The sequence below is a fragment of the Pinus tabuliformis genome, chromosome 2_2 (genome assembly GCF_031772625.1).
Source record: "Pinus tabuliformis cultivar Carrire ecotype Pingquan chromosome 2_2, CPIR1, whole genome shotgun sequence".
Taxonomy (NCBI): domain Eukaryota; kingdom Viridiplantae; phylum Streptophyta; class Pinopsida; order Pinales; family Pinaceae; genus Pinus; species Pinus tabuliformis.
The window spans coordinates 1,215,349,656-1,215,369,808 of record NC_142300.1 but is presented as its reverse complement, the minus strand read 5'-3'; positions in this window follow the sequence as shown (position 1 = coordinate 1,215,369,808).

The window sequence follows — 20,153 nt, the reverse complement described above, 5'->3', positions numbered from 1 at the left end:
CTACAACTCCACTCCACCAACTTTGACATATCTCAATGCAAATTCTATTCTACCATGAATATATATGAACACATACTTTACTGCCACCCAATGAACCCTCCTTGGCTCCACCATAAACTGGTTGAGTGTGTTCACTGCAAAGAAAATATCTAGCCTAGTGTTGACAAGATACATCAAGCACCTAATAAGCTTTTTGTACAAGGTGGGATCCACCAACTCACCCTCATAAGTACTTAGCTTCCTCAAGTTGGTGATCATAAGTGTAGACATCAACCTACAATCCTCCATCCTGAATATCCTCGTAATTTCAACTACATACTTACCTTGCCCTAGAAAAATATCTCTTAGGTCTTGCCACACCTCTAATCCAAAAAAGTAATTCATCAATCCAATGTCCTTCATCTCAAGCTTCAAAGCAAGGCCCTCCTTACACATCCCTATGAGATTTTATGATTATGTCAGAAAGATATCATTAACATATAGTACCAAGATAAGCGACTCACCCACAGCAAGTACATAGTACAAGTTCAAGTCCACCTCACTCTTGGTGAAGCCCAAACCAAGTAAGTACCCATCAATCCTGGAGTACCATGCGCAAATTCCCTCCTTAAGTCTATATATGGCATTCTTCCATTTGCATACATGGGACTCCATTCCATGCACTTCAAATCCCTAAGGTTGCTCAATATGCGCCTCTTCCTCAATCACCCCATTGAGGAAGATCATCTTCACACCCATATGATGTATCATCCACCCTATATCTGAAGCAATAGATATGGCCACCTTAATGGATGTATATATGGAAAAAATTGCAAATGTCCCATCGTAGTGTACTCCTTCCTTCTAAGAGATCCTCTAACCATGAACCTTGCCTTGTACTTCTCAACACTGCCATCAACCACATGCTTGATCTTATAGATCCATCGAGAAGTGACCATTGACTTCTCCCCAGGTCTTGGTTATGTCCCAACCATAATTCATTATGATGTAACTATATTCTTCAACCATGGAATCCCTTAAAACCAGCTAATCTTTGCCTCCTCAAAGGTAGAAGGATCTGACTCACTGTTATTGCTCATCAAGGCCAAATAACTAAAAAATCCACATGCTCCTCAGACTCACTGAAGTTACTCATCAAGGCCAAATCAAAGGTAGAAGGCTCAAACTCATTGAAATGTTTCTAGGAGCCTCCAAATGCTCCTTATCGTCTCTCAATGTTTGTTCATCCCATATTAGCCTTCTCTTGGTAGAGCCCGAAGGAACATCTTGCTCCTCCCAATATGTGTTGAAAATGGCAACAGGAAAATCCTGATTTAATTTTTCCTTGAATTAAATTAGGAGAAATTTGTAATTCCACATCACAAGACAATGAGAATGAGTTAAATAAGTTAATTTCACTTAGTTGGCTCAGTTAATTCGAGTTTAGGGCCTAACCTGAGTCATGTAGAGTGTCTCCTAAATGGTTGAGTTTAATTTGAGTTATAATAGTTTAATTCAGTCAAACTGAGTTAATTTCAGTTAAACTAGTTCCAATTGTTGGAGGAACTAGTAGGAGGTCTAGCAGTGAGGTGCAGCTTCATGTGTTCAACCAGTTAACTAATAAATCAGCCATAATTAACTCATGCATGCATGAAATTCAAGTTACCCAATTGAGATTGGAGTTCAAGGGCAGTGTACTATCAGTTGTATAATTTTCCGAGTTGTACAGGTGGTGCATGCAATCAGAGAAGGGCCTATAGAGATTGCGCAATTCAGGATGGGGATTTACCTAATTAATAGGGGGTTAATTCCTTAAGAAACTTCGCAAGGCAATAGGAGCTTCGCAGGCGGCAGAATTGGCTAAGTATTGGCTAGAGTCATCTTATGAGGCAGTGAGATAAATTGTACTAGTGCAGAGGTTGCTCAAGCTTGAGCAAGCATTGTAAATCTTCTCTATTTTTCTGATCTAATGCAATATACAGATAGGAAGGGGTTTTGAGCAGAAAGCTTTCCCTTTAGATAAATATTTGAGAATATGTGATTGAATCTTGTCTCATGTTTTGTGATTTCTCGATCAATTAATTGTTTCTGTTGATTAGTAGAGTAGATTCAAGTCTTTTGTTTTAGTATATTACATAAGAAGATTGAATCTGCAAGGAATTTCTACAATATGAACATTGTGTCCCGGTTGTTGGCGTTGTTGGTTCTTTCTCAACCTTTGAAGCTTCTCGCTCCTAATCCTTTGTCACTACTAGATTTGTCCCATGCAACATCTTAAAGGTCCTACGCTCCGCAAATCCAACATTTCTTCTAACAACTATCTTCCTCTATCCTAGAATGTAGACCATGTTGGCCTTTCAAGTCTCAATGCATCCACCAAAAATAGCCATTTATGATCAGGGCTCCAATTCAATCCTCTTCTCTAAAGGAATGTGGACATACATTGGGTTTATGAAGATGCACATATGACTCACCTCCTGTTTCACTCGTGTATAAGCCTCCTTAGGATTCATGTCCTCTTGTACCCTGTGAGGACTCCTATTCTCCAAGTGTCATATTATGTTACAATCCTTTTCCCACAAGCACATAGGCAGATCCTAATCATGGATCATTTCCTTGGTTACTCCGACTATACATTTGTTCTTCCTCACTTCCACTCCATTCTGTTATGGATTGTAGTGCATTATCAGCTCTTTCTTGATTCATGCTTCCATACAAAAATCCTTAAGCTCATTGGAGGTATACTCATCGCCATTGTCTAATCTCAAGACCTTGATCTTCTTCTCGATTTTGTTCTCCACAAGAGCTTTGAACTCTTGAAATCAACCAAAGAACTCATATTTTTTCTTTAGAAAATAAATCCATGTCCTCTTGGAATAGTCATCTATGAATGTCATAAAATAAATTTCTCCCTAAAAGAGACTCCTCTGACATAGGACCACAGACGGGGAAATGTACCAAATCCAATACAACCTTCAATATGGTCTCACTGCTAGGAAATGTTGCCTTAGTCTGCTTGTCAAGTGCACATCCCTTACAATACCATGCTCTATATTGAACTCTAAAAAACTAACTATTTCTCGTAACATTACCCTGTAGTGTATATGTCCCATTATCCTATGCCAAATCTCATGTGATTGCTATGTACTAGTTTTTTCACTAGTTGTCCTCAACATATAAATTTTATTATCCCTACTACTTATAACTCGCCTCATGCTAGGATCATCCCCTTTCAATCTAATAGCTACCTCACCTCATGTGAAATTGGCCTCAACTCCTTTGTCCTTTATGGCAAAAACGAAGAGTGAATCTTTCTCCAACCTAAGTGCATACATCACCTCCTTCACCTCCATAATACTCCTTGAATCTAGCTAAAATTGTATGTTTTCAATGCCCTCTACTGCATACCAGGTGTTGTCACCAAGCTCCACATGTAGATCTCTATGCTCCCTGGCCATATTGGTGAAGATATCATGAGACCTCATCATGTGATGAGATGTGCCATTGTCTACAAAACACACCTCTCTTGTAATGGTGCCAAAAAGAAAAGATATTAGAGAAAATTCCTTCTCGAATTTGTCATCCACCTCATCCATCTGTTTGGATGTGGTTGTTGTTGTCTTCTCATTGTCGTTCTTCTTGTTTGGACATTCTTCAGCATAATGATCGAACTTGTGACATGCAAATCACTTGACTTTGCTTATGTCTTTCTTCCCTTGTGAAGATACTCAGTCCACTTTGGTTTTGCTTGGCATTACCCTTGCCCTTCTTTGTTTTCCCAGCAAGAGAATGATTCTCCTCATCTCCACCTTTGCATTGTCCACCAATTATAGATTCCTCCCAAATATCCTTTTGGGTGAAATCATCCCCTAATATAGCCCAATTAGGAAGTTTATCTTTGGTTAGGATACTTGTCACAAATGTAGCCCACTTCTTAGTACACTCTTTTAGTGCTACTTTGACAAGATCAACCTCAGCCACCACTCCCCCAACAACTAAAAGTTCATCATGAACCAACTAAATCCTTGTGAAATATGAGGCCACACTCAAATATGTTCATCTTGATGTTATTCAGCTTCTCCCTTAGCATCATCTTTCTATTATGGTTGTCACTCTAGTATAGTTTAGTCAAGGTCGACCACGTCTTATAGGAAAAAAAATTCTTCATTGTGTGAGGAATTATATGATCCTTCACACCATCCAAAATGATTCTCCTGCCTCTTATATCTTTCAACTTATGTTTCATTGATTTAGTAGCATCCTGAGGAACCTGAATTGCTTTGCTTGCAATTTCCCACGAACCATTTTCCATTAAGACAAAGGTGATTCGCTCCTTCTCCTCCAACTTGTCTTCATATATTAGACTTGATTATGCCATATCACCATATCGGCTTTACCCACAAACCCTTGCAGCAAAATAAAAAAAAATTGCTATTGTAAAAATAATTTGTTGTTTTAAAACCATTGTGAAATCTAATTTCCACCACAAAGTTTCTATAGCTCTGATACCATGTTAATTTTTCTCATACCAGATCTTATTTATTTTACTTCAACGATTAAATACCCCAGACAATATTTATCTCAAATATTTTGGAAGTATATTAACTTTTAAATGCGGCGAAAATAAAATTGAAGAGATCAATCACACCATAACAACAAATTTACTCCCAACACACTTCATTGAATTTCTCGAGAAAAAATTGAGATATACCCACAAAGAATACATAAAAAAATACAGTTGTTGGACACCTCGAAACTTTGCCCCACTATACAAATCGACCTCAAAGAATTTGGCCTCTAGAAATCGAACCACATGAAGCAAATCGGCCATGGAGAATTAGCCTGCCTCACCAGCGAATTAGTGTCCATTTCTCCTTGTCTCGTACGACCCCTACGCATTAAAAAAATCATCCTCCCAAGATAATTTGACCTCCTGCACAATTCAACCCTCTTGTTCAACAACTCAACATCCCTCTTTCCTAAACTCGGCCTCCTTTAATTTCTCTCAAAATTCCTAGTTGTGTTTCTCCTCACTTCTCTTCAATCTAGTTGAACCTCTCACTCTAGAGAAAATCGCTTCCTCCACAATCATGTGTATGCCTTCACCTCTTCATTAAGCTTATTTTATAATTTCATTAAGCCAAATTCCCTAATTCTAATCTCCTAAGTGATTAATGGCTAGGATTAAATCCTAAGCCTCACATAAGATCAATGGTTGAGATTATATCTAAATCACTTTAATATTCTTATTATTTATCCTTAGAACTTTGGACTAATAATCCATAATAATTAATTATATTAATGATTGTACTTTTCCTGAGTTAACCTTAGGAAAGAAATCATAAAATCACATAATCCACCAAGCAAGCACCTAAAGAGGCAATCAAATATCTTCTACATGCCAAGACACCAAGTCTATGTAGAAGACCTTCCAAAGCTACAAAAACTTCAACAGTTTATGGGTAAAGTATCCAACAAATGACATAAATGAAGGGAGGAATATCAATTGATATTTATATGTATTGGTACGTTGAAACATGGGTTTAGGGCTGACTTAATGTTCTTTTAAATTTGATTTAATTTCGAACATTTGAAGAGGACGACCTAAATTATAATTGTCATTGACTAGAGGCACCTTATAAGTTGGTTAATTTTTGGATCTAAGGCTTGATGCCGGCCTACAGCGCTAGGTTGATTCATTTAAGCTTGGGCTAGTCCTTTTAATAAAATATGAGCTAATATATGATTTTTTGCATAATAAGGACTATTGCATCCACTATGAAGGATAACTTGGGGGATATATTTACAGTGATCATGCCCTTAAAAGGCTTTATCACACTTGAACCCCACGTGTAAAGGAACGATTGGGTTGTTGAATAGGACAGGTCCTATGACAATTTTGAAGGGCTACTTGTTTGGAAGAGCAACCCCTTTGAGAGGTTCATTACATCCATGTTATGGGAAGAAATTCAGCCCTTTAGAGAGCTTTGTAGCTTGAGTGTGGCTTGGAAAATCCCCTCTTAGATGTGCTACGGAAATATGGGCTTCTATGCTCAATTTAGAGTATTTGACTAGGCAAATTTGAAGACTTATTGGAAAAGGTACACAATTGAAGGGCCTTTGGAGGCTAGACCATGTACCAACACTCCTTTATTTTCCTTCATTTGTGGAAAAAGGTCATCATTTGAGAGCTTATGCCCATAGATTTTGTACATCTGACTTTAAAATCCCCATTTTGTATTATTTTGGATTAATTAATTGGTAAAGAGGGCATTTTGCCCCCTCCTTAGGCTAAATTAGGGAATTTGAGCTAAGAAAAATATTATTTTATTATGAAAGAAAATGAATGCCTCCTCTATAAATCTATGCACTTCCTCTCATTTTCTCATAGAGTTTTTTTGGGGGGGGAATCCTATAGCAATCTAAAATCTCTATGAATTATCTTCATAAAAAAATTGGCTTTAAATATTTCAAAATATGGAAAATGTCTTGGGGAAGATATGTTTTCAAAGGATTAACTTTCTTTGGATTGGTGAAGTGATGTTTGGATGAATAGTGTCATTTTATTGTGAGTATTATCTTCCATTTTTCTAGAACTATTGGATGGGGGTTTTATTGAGCCTTCTTAATAAATATATCTTTTATGAACTCTAATTCTTTCACATGCAAAATTTGTCTTCAAGTGTCCATCAAGGAAAATATCTTCAAAATTCCTCTAGTCTCCTAGTTTGAAAAGACGTTAGGGTTAGATTGAGAAACTATCATCCTTTCTTTTCCTCTCCATCCAAGATCTTCACCCATTGACTCACTCCTTGTTTGATTCCATGTGCCCAAAAATTCATTGATAAGCCAAGGCATTGATCTTTCATTCTCCATCGCTTTATACATTTTGAAAATCATAAAATTCAAAGTAGTAGTTGTTTGGAATCTATTTGAGCATCTCTGAGGCCCATCTTAAGCCAAGGTTCTTAGAAATCGCTACTTCATTTCACCCAAACCCATACGTTATTAAAGATTATTATGGGTTATCAATATCATAGGATCCTTGGAGGGTAGATAGTTTGGGTATCCTTGGGTTACTTAATCTCTAAGACCTATCAAGGTAGCCTTCTCTATAGGGGTAGTATTTTCCCACAAAACAATAGGCAAATTCACTACTAAGATGACAGTTGTGGTGGATCCTAGTGTTGTCAGGGATCTAATGAGGCCTAGTGCTAAGGTGCTAGATTTTATAGTAGCATTGAACAAGATGATATGATAGCTCAAATGATGGTTGGGATTAATGCTAGAGCGGGTGTGATTGATGTGAAAGCAAGCCAGTCTTACTACAATGACTCACAATGGTAGACATTTATATTTTCTATTTAATAAATTTAAAAATCAACGAGAAGTCTTGTCTTGGCCTTTGCCAATTTTCTTTTTTTTTTAAGATCTGACAATAATCGCATTATACATTCCAACCAATAGAAAAATAATTATATAATTTCAAAATTTTATAAAATGATTTTCTATCTTCAAAATATTTTAGCTAATACTATGTTTTCTTGGTATTATAAAAAAAAATATGAAATATTATTGTCAAAATAAAATGTCGAACCATTTTGAGTTTCAATAGAGAACCATATTCCCTACACGGAAAACACTAATAATGAAAGAAATGGCGTTAGAAAATCATATCATTGCATGGTAGAGACTAACAATAAAAGAAATAACATTATTGAATCAAATATTTGATTAGATTAACCTACAAAATATTTGTCAAGTTTCATAAGTGACTAACGAAATGACCTTTAGATGTTAACAGTTACATGCTAAAAATTGTTTTGTATTTAATAAGATAAGTTATTCCCCGTGATATTGGTATGAAATTTAGACTCGCTTTTGCTTGATCTATTATATAAACTTGACCCTGTGATGGAGTTGAGGTTGTGTCAATAGTTATGGTTAACAATTGTGGTTTTGAGCACTCAGTATTAGTGACCCATGGTAATAAGCTCATGGTTTTACATGTAGTTAAAGCCATTAAAAGGCTAGAGGATTCTCCATTGTAATCATCCATGGTTGAGCGGTGAAAACTCGAGGTGTTGGTCGGCTTGGGTGTGTTTTAGCCAAGGGAAATAATAGATCTATTGTTGGCTGGGTTTTTTCCCCAATTGGGATTTTCCAAGTAAATCATGGTGTACATGGTTTGAATGTTTGTTGCTTGTTTGTTATATTTATTTCTCTTAAACCCTAACAAGTGGTATCAGAGTTGAGGACAAGAAGAGCATGGTTGTGAGGGTCGTGAGATAAAAGTTTGTCTGCTTACCACTCGCTCCACACAATCTATTAAATTTTTTTTTTACCAACATGATGTCAAGTCAGAGTCTATCAGCAGAAAAATAGTTGAATAGTTGATGTTGAGTCGGACCCTCTTTGAAGTTGCCTATCAAGCCGGTGGTTGAAGAAAGAGTCGTCACTAACAAAAGAAGAGTTTCCTAATAAAATAAAAAATTAATTGTCAACCACAAAACGAGCTGAGGTCAAATCTTTTAAGTTCGTTGAGCCCGATTGTTGGTCGATTGAAAAGGAGTGAAATTGTCTGGAGCCCGCAAAGTCTGTGTTACCGGTTAGAGTCGTCGCCTATCTGTTACCCAAAACAAAGCCGCAAAGAAGAGTCAAGGATGCTCGTTAAGTTGAATTGTCGACCCAAAAAGAAAGTGTGGAGCCCGCCAAAAGAAGAAATCCTAGAGCAGAACCACTCTCGATAGAAGTTTTTGGAGCCTGGAGCCACTATCATGAGTAGAGTCACCACATTCCTAGAGAAGTCAAGCCACTGTCAAGATTTGGAGGCCGCATTGTGAGAGTTGTGATTTCTCGTTGTCCAGTGGAAGTTCGAAACAATCAGGAGCGAGACGAGCCATTGTCTAGTCGAAGTTCGAAGCAGCCTTGGAACTGAGTGATCTACCCAGGTAATTTTTTTTAAAACCACTTGCAACAGAATTTTAAAGAACATTTTTTTCTAGAAGAAAGAATTCTCTGTAGAATTGTTTAAAAAGGATTTTTGGAGTGTTAATCATGACTATTGGGTTCTGAGTTTCTGGTTTGAGTAAGGAGTTTGAAGTTTTTTTTTCAAATTTGTTATTAAAAAAAACCCTAGAAACTAGAAGGAAGAAATTTGGGAAAACCCTAATTGAAAAATTCAAACAAGAAAGCAGGAAATTTTATTAGAAGCAAAATTTTTTGAAGGAACACAACCATTAATAAAGAATTCATTTTTAAAGAGCCCATGTAGGAAGAAAGGGCAATAATAAATCTATTGTTGGATGGTTTCTTCCCCAATTGGGATTTTCCAGGTAAATCATGGTGTACATGTTTTGAATGTTTGTTGCTTGTTTGTTATATTTATCTCTTGAACCCTAACAAGTGGTATCTGAGCTCTGGTTAGCAAGGGACCTAGCTAGCTATTTGAATTGTTCCCATCGATAAAGTGTCCCCAAGAATGGACTTCATTACACAAACTAGTACCGTTGGTTGAAGCAAATAGCTCATTGCACAATGATCCAAAATGGATTCAGCATAGCCTCCAGCTCAAAAGTCTTCAAATACAGGTGAAATGGAAAAATGTTAAAGGTCTCGCGAATACGAAGCCAATGGTGCAAACCGCATGCAGATCCGAGTTCAGACAAGGAAATTAGAGCTAATCAAAGATTCAGGTCAAAGAGTCAAAGCCTACGTCAGCAGGACATGTGGCAACCCAGGAAAGAGTCGCAAGTACTTGATGATGTCAACGCAGAAGATGATGTGGAAATCGGAGATTGGTTCAGACCTCAAGCGATGAGGAACAACGGTCAAGAGCAAAGATCGTCCAATCAAAGGAGATCGACGCATATCGCGTCGAAACATGCAGGCAAGTTATCTGGGAAAACGGATGCGATAAAACTATGAAAAAGGAGCTAAACTCTTTGAGTTCCGACAGGAGGGCGGTAAATGGTTTATCGTGTGCCCTCAAGGCAGGAAGCGGTTTTAGACCGGGAGCACGCGATTCCACTCAGCGCTCGACACGTAGCCTCCTGAAAACCACTTTATCGCGTGCCTTCAGAGAAATAGCGAACGTGCTAGTTGGAGCGCGAAACCGCGCGACAACCGTCGGATGGTAGAGGACAGATCAACGGTGCAGGTTGTCCGGATCAGTTGAAGAGCGGGACGCGACAGCCGTCAGATGGTTTGTTCTCGAGATCAGTGTCGGGGAAAGGCCGGACGGTCGGGGTCCACCCGCGCCCGCCAGTCCTTTCGTTTATAGCCTGTTTCTATTATAAATGTATTTGTTCCACGTTTATTGCATAATTTGTAATTGTACGTGTTATATAAACATCATAACACAGAAAATTTGACAGAGTGTTCAGAGGAGGGTATTGTGAACCGTTCCAGGGAATCTAGAGGCCAAGGTGACCAGTACAATCATGTGTATGCTCATTTCGACTCTAAGTTTTCGAGCAAAACATAGTGGTGAGTTCATTTTTGTGTTGAGACTCTGTTTTTGAGCTCACACCTGTAACAACCATTTGAAGACATAATAAAGAGGTTAGCACTGGAAGCTAGGACCAGGAGACGTAGCGAGAAATTCTGGTGAACTCCTTTATCAATTTTGCTTGTGTTGATGTGTCTGATTGTGTTTTTATAATTGTTTAAGTGTCTGTGTTATTCGCAATCTTATCGATCCATTGCACTAAGTAACATAGGCAACTTCACACATACTCTGTAATACCTTTTATCAATTTTAGATCAAGTGGTATCAGAGCTTAAGGTTTTTAAGGTTTGACAAATTTTTGTGGAGATTTGAATGCTAACTAGGTTAAGGCTCGGACGAGGTGAAGGAGAACTTGTTGAGGCGAATCCAAAGATTGGAAGGGTCTTTTCACGAAGAAGGATGGCAGATGAAGCTCCACTTGGGTCAAAATCCTAGTTCTTGGATAGTTTCATGACGATACGTGCCATGGTGGAAGAGATGTATCATGAGTTTAAAAAGGGTAAAGGTGAAGGCACTTCATCACCTAGACCAGATAAAGGAGCAGAGGAACCTTTTCTTTTTATCCCTCCAGACAAAGAAGATAAGGAAGATAAAGGAAAAGGAGGAATTCCTCCTCCACCATCTCCTCCATCATCACCATCATCGTCGTCATCATTGTCTTCTTCTCATAAAACTAGTTCTTCTAAGAAGAAGAAAAAGAAAGCCTCTTTGATCAAATTAGATGTAAATTTTGATTTGCCAATTTATGATGGAAAAGTTAATGCAGAAAAGCTTGATAATTGGATAAGGCAAATTGATGTATATTGCAGGGTGCAGAAAGTTGATTCAGAAAGGAAAAAGATTCAGTTGGCTAGCCTTCGACTTGGAGGAACCGCACTAGTGTGGTGGGAAGGCAAGACATAAGCAGATCTTCAAAAACACGGTAAAATCATTTCAACTTGGAATGAATTTGTTTCTACCATTAAAAAGCAATTTGTTTCTGCCATTAAAAAGCAATTTTATCCTTTGGCTTATATGCAGCAAGCAATGATGAGTTGGCAGACATTACGTCAATTGAAGGGTCAAAGTGTACAGAGTTATACTCAAGAATTTCGTAAAAGAGCTTTAACATTAGGAATATCATTGGACTCACCAAAGACATTGTTAAAATATATAGGTGGTCTTCATAGTTATTTGAAGCATACTATACTTATGTTTAATCCCACTAGCTTAGATGATGTATCAGTTCAAGCAACTCATCTAGAGGCTAGAGGTAAAAATGTAACCCCAGATGTTGGGAAGTCATCCAAATATTTTGAGAACAAGAATAAAGGAAAGAAGAAACTGAAATGGAAGGAGAGGAAAACAAACACTGTAAAGAAGGATAAACCTTCATGCACTCATTGTAAGAAGGAAGGACACGATGAGGCACACTCTTGGTCTTTGCATCCAGAACTGGAGCCTAAGAAGTTCGGGGATAAAGAGCGAAAGAATGTTGCTGCTATTCAAAAGGACTTGGGGTCAGACTCAGGTGACGAAACAACAGTTACAGCGAATGGTATAAAAGGTAAATATTCTAAAGCATCTACAAGTAATTCTTCACATTATGTTCATAATGAAAGTAATGAGAGGAAAAGAAATGAGCTATTTCATATTAGAGTCATTTCCAAGCACACTAAAATTGATACTCTATTTGATAGTGGGTCACAAGTTAATTTGATTTCTAAAGCAATTGGAAAGAAGTTGGGTCTAGAAACAAAACCTCATAAAAAACCATATCCATTAGGTTGGGTGTGTGATAAAACAAAGCTACAAGCAACGAAACAAAGTAAACTTCGATTGGCTATTGGGTCAACATTTGTAGATGAGTTTGAGTTAGATATAGTCCCATTGGACATATGTGGAATTGTTTTAGGGAGTCCATACTTGTACTATAGAAAGGCTATCTCCTATCGAGATAAAAATAAGTATCAACTCGCTAAGGATGGAATTGAATATATTGTAAAGGTTCATAAACTCAAAGATAACTTCGCTCTCATAAATTCAAGATAGATGAAAAGAAATGTAAATTCAAGTAAGCAATTTTTACTAATGATTGTAAAAGCAAAGGATCTTGATAAATCCGATGCATTTCAAGGCTGTAATCCTAAACAGAAATCAAATCGAGTTAAGTTTGTTTCTAATTATGATATTTTGTTTAAAGAGCCTAAGGGGCTTCCACCCAAGCGAGAGATAGCACATGATATTTATTTGCAACAAGATGCTCCACTACCTAACATTGGAATGTACAGGTTATCAGCGTTAGAGAATGTAGAGATAAAAAAGCAGGTACAAGAGTCGCTCGATAAAGGGTTTATAAGACCAAGCACATCACCGTGCGGATCACCAATTGTGTTGGTGCGAAAGAAAGACGGTTCGTGGAGAATGTGCATTGATTTTAGAGCACTAAATAAAATTACGATCAAGAATCGTTATCCTCTTCCTCGTATTGATGATTTATTAAATCAATTAAAAGATGTAGTTTACTTTTCTAAATTAGACTTGCGAAACGGCTACCATCATATCAGAGTTACAAAACAAAATGTATGGAAAACTGCTTTTAAGACGAAGCAAGGACTTTATGAGTGGTTGGTTATGCCTTTTGGCTTAACTAATGCTCCTGCTACGTTTATGTGAGTCATGAATGATGTATTTAGACCATTTATTGATGATTTTGTAATAGTCTATTTAGATGATATTCTTGTTTTTAGTAAGACTTGGGATGAACATGTAAAGCATGTAAAGCAGGTTTTAGATGTTTTAAAAAGAGAAAACCTCTATATGACACTGTCAAAATGTGAATTTGGCAGGACATCTTTGAATTATTTAGGTTATATTGTAGGGGATGGTGAATTGAAAATAGATCGCTCTAAGGTTGTAGTCATTGTGAACTGGCCTAAACCCAAATCTGCTACAAAAGTTAGAAGTTTCTTATGGGCAGCGCAATATTGAAGAAAGTTTATTGCTAACTTTTTGTTGATTGCAGCTCCTTTACATGCTTTGACAAGTGTGAAACAGATGTTTCAGTGAGGAGGCAAACAGCAGAAAGCCTTCAACACCTGGAAAAAAAAGATCAGTACAACGCCAGTACTAGTACTACCAGATCTTCAGTGTCCATTTGAGATCGAGACAAATGCAAGTGACTATGCCATGGGGGCAGTGTTGATGCAGCACAGGAAGCCTATATGCTTTCATTCTGAGACATTTACATCTACAGTAGTTAACTATCCTACATATGATAAAGAATTGTATGCATTAGTACAGAGTGTTAAAAAGTGGAAACATTATATAATGGGTAAAGAAACAATCATTCACACAGATCATCAACCACTTCAATATCTACACTCACAAACTAAATTGCAACAATCCAGACATTACAGGTGGATGGGTTTTCTACAACAATTTCATCTTGTTATCAGATATAAGAAGGGCATACATAATAAGGTTGCAGACATGTTATCAAGACCAATCATAAATTCATCCACTATACTTAAGCATAATTCAGTAATTCATGAAAGTTACATTGAACAATATGCTCAAGATACAGACTTTAAGGATGTATATGCAACTTTAAGTCACGGCAAGCAGGTAGAAGAATTGGATTACTACATTAAGGACAAACTCTTATATCATTTGGGAAAGTTATGCACTCCACACACTAAAAGAGTTAACATAATTCGAGAAGCACATACTTCTCTCATATCAAGTCATTTTGGTGTAAGTAAAACAGTTGCACAATTGCAAAGGTGTTGTTATTAGCCACGAATGCATGAAACAGTTTCTAGATATATCAAAGGATGTACTATGTGTGCTACAAGCAAACCAAGTAATAGAAAATTAAGCTTGTATACTCCACTTCCAATTCCTTCTCATCCTTGGGAAAGTGTTTCCATGGATTTTGTTGGGGGATTGCCAAAGTCTAGAAAAGGTCATTGTTGGGCCTAAGAATTATCCTTAAAATTCATCCACTTTCACTCCATTCAACATTCACTTTCTCTCCAATCACACATTTTCTCACCTCTATTCCACCACCATGTTATCACATTAGCTTCACTTTCATCATTAAATGGGTTACCATTGTGTTTTCCAAAACATTATTAATTCTTAGTAATTTTAAGAGAATTTGTGGTTAAACTTAAGAAAATAATATCCATATACTTATACCTAACAATTAGAATGAGTTTGTTGACATGTATAGGTACAAAAGAAGCTTCTAAGGCACCCTTATGTGGCTCTCTATGTTCAAATTCGAATTTGACGAGATCATGGACCTCATGGATAAGATCATGGAGGATAGAGTTATGTGTCACCATTGGTTGAGAGATATGTGGATTTGAAGAGGGAATAGTGAATCATCATTATGAGTTTGTTATCTCATCTTGTTGTATAAATAGGAGTGTTATATCCTTCATTTGTAATCTTAATTTTCCTTAAAATTTAAAAACTTAGTCCTTCATTTGTAATTTTAGATTTTAGGATCATTGTAATGGAGATTTAGAATCTCTTTGAATGTAGAACTTGGAGCTTGTAATTGCAATTTGCAAATGATGATAAATAAAGTGGATTGGATTTTCTTCTACATTTTACTTCTTTCTAGGTGTACTTGTGGAGCTATGGAGGGCCCCCATTGCTTCACTTGCATACTTGTTTTGGTAAAGTAAGCTTTCATTTATGTTTTTAATTTCATTAGTTTAAAGATCTTGATGCTGGAAATATAAATGAATAGTCTCTTGTAAGAGAGCTTTAATATTTCCTGTAATCAATTTGAATTATGTTTAAATGCCTTCATTTCTTAGTTTATTGATTAAAATGGTTAGAAATATTAATGACTAGTCTCCTGTAAGGGAGCTTCAATATTTTTTACACTTGTCATAATGTCTTTTAATTTTTAGATTTCATTTTGTTAAATGACTAAATAGGTGTTGGAGATCCCAATGAAAGACGTCATGTAAGGGAGCTTTGGCATTTCTTCACCTAGCTTAGTTTAGTTTGTCTCTAAGTCCATATATATTGGATGATCCTTGAAGTTTACTTACCCAGATTGATAGTAAATGAAACTCTAATTTGCATCCGCATCTTAGACCCAACAATCATGATTATTTGTATGTAGTTGTGGATAGGTTCAGTAAGATGTGTATTTTGATACCTTGTAATAAACAGGGACAGTTGAACAAACTGCAAAGTTGTTCTTTCAAAATGTATGGGTTCATTTTGGGTTACCCACTTCTATTGTATCTAAAAAAGATTCTTGATTTGTTGGGAAATTTTGGTCAAGTCTATGGGAGTTAATGGACACAAGGTTAAAGAAGAGCACAACATTTCATCCACAAACAGATGGTCAAACAGAAGTGGTCAACATGACAGTGATACAGTTGCTTCGAGGATATTGCAGCAAGCATCCCAAACTTTGGGATGAGCATTGTGTTATGTGCAGCATGCTTACAACCGTGCCAAACATTCTTCTACTCGGAGATCTCCTTTTGAGACTTGTTTTGGTTTTATGCCAAAGTCTCCCTTGGATTTTGTCTTTGGTAAAGACATAGCAGTTGATGGACACAGTGATGTGGACAAAGCAACCAAGTTCATTGAACAAATCCAAAAAATTCACTAGGCAGTATAAGAACAGCTGGAAAAAAGTCAAGCCAAATATAAGACGCGACATGACAAGCATCGAGTTGAGCATAGTTTTCAAGTGGGTGATCAAGTCTGGTTGTACATCAACAAAGAGAGACTACAAGGGGAAGATAAAAAATTGAAACCAATTAGATATGGTCCTTTCAAAATACTTGATAAAATTGGTGAAAATGCTTTCTGACTTTATTTACCAGCTTATATGCAAATATATTCAGTCGTTAATGTTGAAAACTTGAGGTTGTATGAATCTTCAATGATTGAAGATCCCGAAGCGCAAGTTCAGTTACCTTCCATTGAGGATCTGTTGCCTGAGTATCTCAATGAGTTACAGGAGGATAAGAACTTCGCGACGAGGGGATGTTAAGTTCCTGTGAGTTGGACTCAAAGGTACAAATCCAAGTAAAGCACGATAGATAGAGATTGGAAAAGTGAAGGAACTTTATCCTCACTTACTCGATAGCTAAAACCAACTTTTGGTGGACCAAAAGCTTCCAATGGGGAGGAGTGATCCAAAATGGATTCAACATAGCCTCCAGATCAAAAATCTTCACATACAGGTGAAATGGAAAAATGTTAAAGTGCTCGTGAATACGAAGCCAATGGTGCAAACCACATGTAGATCCGAGTTCGGACAAGAAAATTAGAGCTAATCAAAGATTCAGGTCAAAGAGTCAAAGCCTACGTCAGCAGGACATGTGGCAACCCAAGAAAGAGTCGCAAGTACATGATGATGTCAGCGTAGAAGATGATGTGACAATCGAAAATTGGTTCAGACCTCAAGTGATGAGGAACAGCAGTCAAGAGCAGAGATCGTCTGATCAAAGGAGATTGACGCATATCGCGTCGAAACATGTAGGCAAGTTATCTGGGAAAACATACGCAATAAAACTATGAAAAATGAGCTAAACTCTTTGAGTTCCGATAGGAGGGCGGTAAATGGTTTATCGCGTGCCCTCAAGGCAGGAAACGGTTTTAGACTGGGAGCACGCAATTCCACTCAGCGCTCAACACGTAGCCTCCCAAAAACCACTTTATCGCATGCCTTCGAAGAAATAGCGAACGTGCTAGTTGGAACGTGAAACCGCATGACAACCGTCGAATGGCAAAGGACAGATCAACGGTGCAGGTTGTCCGAATCAATTGAAGAGCGGGACATGACAACCATCAAATGGTTTGTTCTCGAGATCAGTGTCGACGAAAGGTCGGACGGTCGGGTTCCACCCGCGCCTGCCGGTCCTTTCGTTTAGAGCTTGTTTCTATTATAAACGTATTTGTTCCACGATTATTGCATAATTTGTAACTGTATGTGTTATATAAACATCATAACACAGAAAAGTTGACAGAGAGTCTTCAAAGGAGGGTATTGTAAACCGTTCCAAGGGATCTGGAGGTCAAGGTGACCAGTACAGTCATGTGTATGCTCATTTCAACTCGAATCTTTCGAGCGGAACATAATGGTGAGTTCCATATTTGTGTTGAGACTCTGTTTTTGAGCTCACCTGTAACAACCATTTGAAGACATAATAAAGAGGTCATCACTGGAAGCTAGGACCAGGAGACGTAGCCAGCAAGTTTGGTGAACTCCTTTATCAATTTTGCTTGTGTTGATGTGTCTAATTGTGCTTTTATAATTATTTAAGTGTCTGTGTTATTCGCACTCTTATCAATCCATTGCACTAAGTAACAGAGGCAACTTCACACATACTTTGTAATACATTTTATCAATTTTAAATCACACAAACCAGCAGTGTCGGTTGAGTAATGGTTCGATAAGGAGCAAGAAGAAAATGAAGCCTGAAGGCTTTGCCAAGGCCTAGGCATAGAGAATATTTTTTGAAAATTAAATTTTGGGGTCGTGGTGGAGGTGCGCTCGCTAGAGATGTCGATGATAGGGTTTTACATGATTGTCAGACCGCATGCAGAAAATAAAAAATAGTTGAGCAAAAGGGTGAGGTGAAAAAAAGAAAGCGGCAAAGTTCGTTCATGTACATGTGCCTAGCAGAAGAATCAACATCCCTTGTCTGAGGTTCACTCATAATGGTAATTCTGAAACGATAGGGAGAGTAGAAGGTCTTGCCACGATTTTGTCGAATTGAAGCATTTAACCTAACTACCTTAACTAGCCTTGATCAAAGCGCAAGGTTAGAGACCATAGTTGTTGCCAAAAAAAAAACACAAAGAGTTACAAATCGATAGTTTTAAATATGTTGTCGTTTGTTGTATGTTTCCTTCGTTATTGAGAGTCGGGTTCAATTCCCAGAAAGTCAAGTAAGGGGGCGTCAATTCAGCCATTCTCAAAGTTTCGGCTTTAGAGATCCTACAGGTGGAGTGGGCACGCAAAACTATAGAGTGGTTCTATTCTCAAGAGACTGTTACACTCAGTCGTAAGCAAGGAAGAAGTGGAGAGCATAATGAATATGGTTTCTTCACTATTAATGGATATCAACAGCATCTGATGAATATGCAGTGGTAGGAGGCTTGTGTAGCAGAAATTATCACAGGGACTTTGTGACAATGTCAATCAATGGTGCGTGGCCAAGCCTGGTTCTATGGACTGCAGGAGCACCATTTTTCTAGGGATGATGAGGATTAAAGGAACTATCAATGTCTATGGTGCTCAGGGACAGGATGGACCGCTCATTTGGGGCCCTGCATTGGAGGGCACGCTTGACTATTTTGCAGAGAAGAGACGTTTGTGCCTTCTCCATCTGGATGAGCACAAACTAGAGAAGTGCCCAAGGGATACAAGACGGTGTAGGTTGCCAGTTCGGTTGCATTTTGTTTGTAGGTTATGAAGACAAAGGTTCCTGCATCAAGCAATGCGTATATAGCATGGACTAATCGCTGCAAAGTGGTAACAATCATGAATTTGAAATGAAATAAGTATTTTTTTATTGTTGAAACTGGAGAAATCCAATGTTGTGAATGTGTCGGCATCCATTGATGGTTGGAGCATTGCTATCTCCATCAAATGGTCTCTATATTAAAAAAAGAATTGTGAATTACATATACCTAGAAGCATTGTAACATACTAGGATGGCGTAATATATGATTGAATGTGTCTGCAAGATTCTAGGTGATATCATTAATAAATTGAAGAGCCTTATGCTAGTGAAATCCAATAATCGCAAGGGTTATGAAGAGGCTTGGTAAGAGCATCTAGTTATAAGAGCAAGCTTGAGATAGTGAGATGGCGGTCTCACAAAGTGAAACACAGTGGTTCTAGTTGTTGAAAAGTGTAACTAGGTTCGGTCTTCATAATGACATGTAATTGTGAATTTTTTTAATTTTTTTTGTAAGCATGGTAAGACTACATCTTCATCATGTCCAACTTCTCCCCCCAATCAAGGGATAGCACAAGATTTGAACCCAAGACTTCCAGTTCGATGAGACTTCATTTCCACAGGCATTGCCAGACATGTAATTGTGATTTTTATGTAAGAGATGTAAAGAAGAAAAATAAAATTATTGTAATACTTGCTTCATGGGTTTCATGAGTAAGAGATTTTATTTTTAGTAGAGGCTCCCATTGAGAGCCCTTAGGTATATTTTCATCTAGTCATAAAATTCTAAAAGAGTCATTGTCATGAAATGAAGTCATGTTACACATTGTAAAGAGTCATACTAGTCTATGTAAAGTCATCCCCCAAGACCTTGTCACTAGTCCTCATCATGTCGACCTACAACGAAGGGATGAATCTAGAAGATGAAGTCGGCTTTCCTCCAGGAGATCATGTCAGCATAAAGGTCATGAACAAGCTAGTATATATACCCATACTCGGCCTCATTTGGAGACAATGAATTTTGTGAAGCAAGTCTAGAAAGAAGTGTGAAATATACACCAGAGGAAGCCTCCATATCAGCGCAGCAAAGAGAAAGGATAGCGAAGATAATCAAGCATTGTTTTTGGGTCAGTTTGTCCTCCCGCATATGAAGGTAGCAGATATGAAGGTATCCAGAGGAAGTGAAAGAGTTGTTGTCACTTTGAAGTGATCATTGTTTGGTTAAAGAA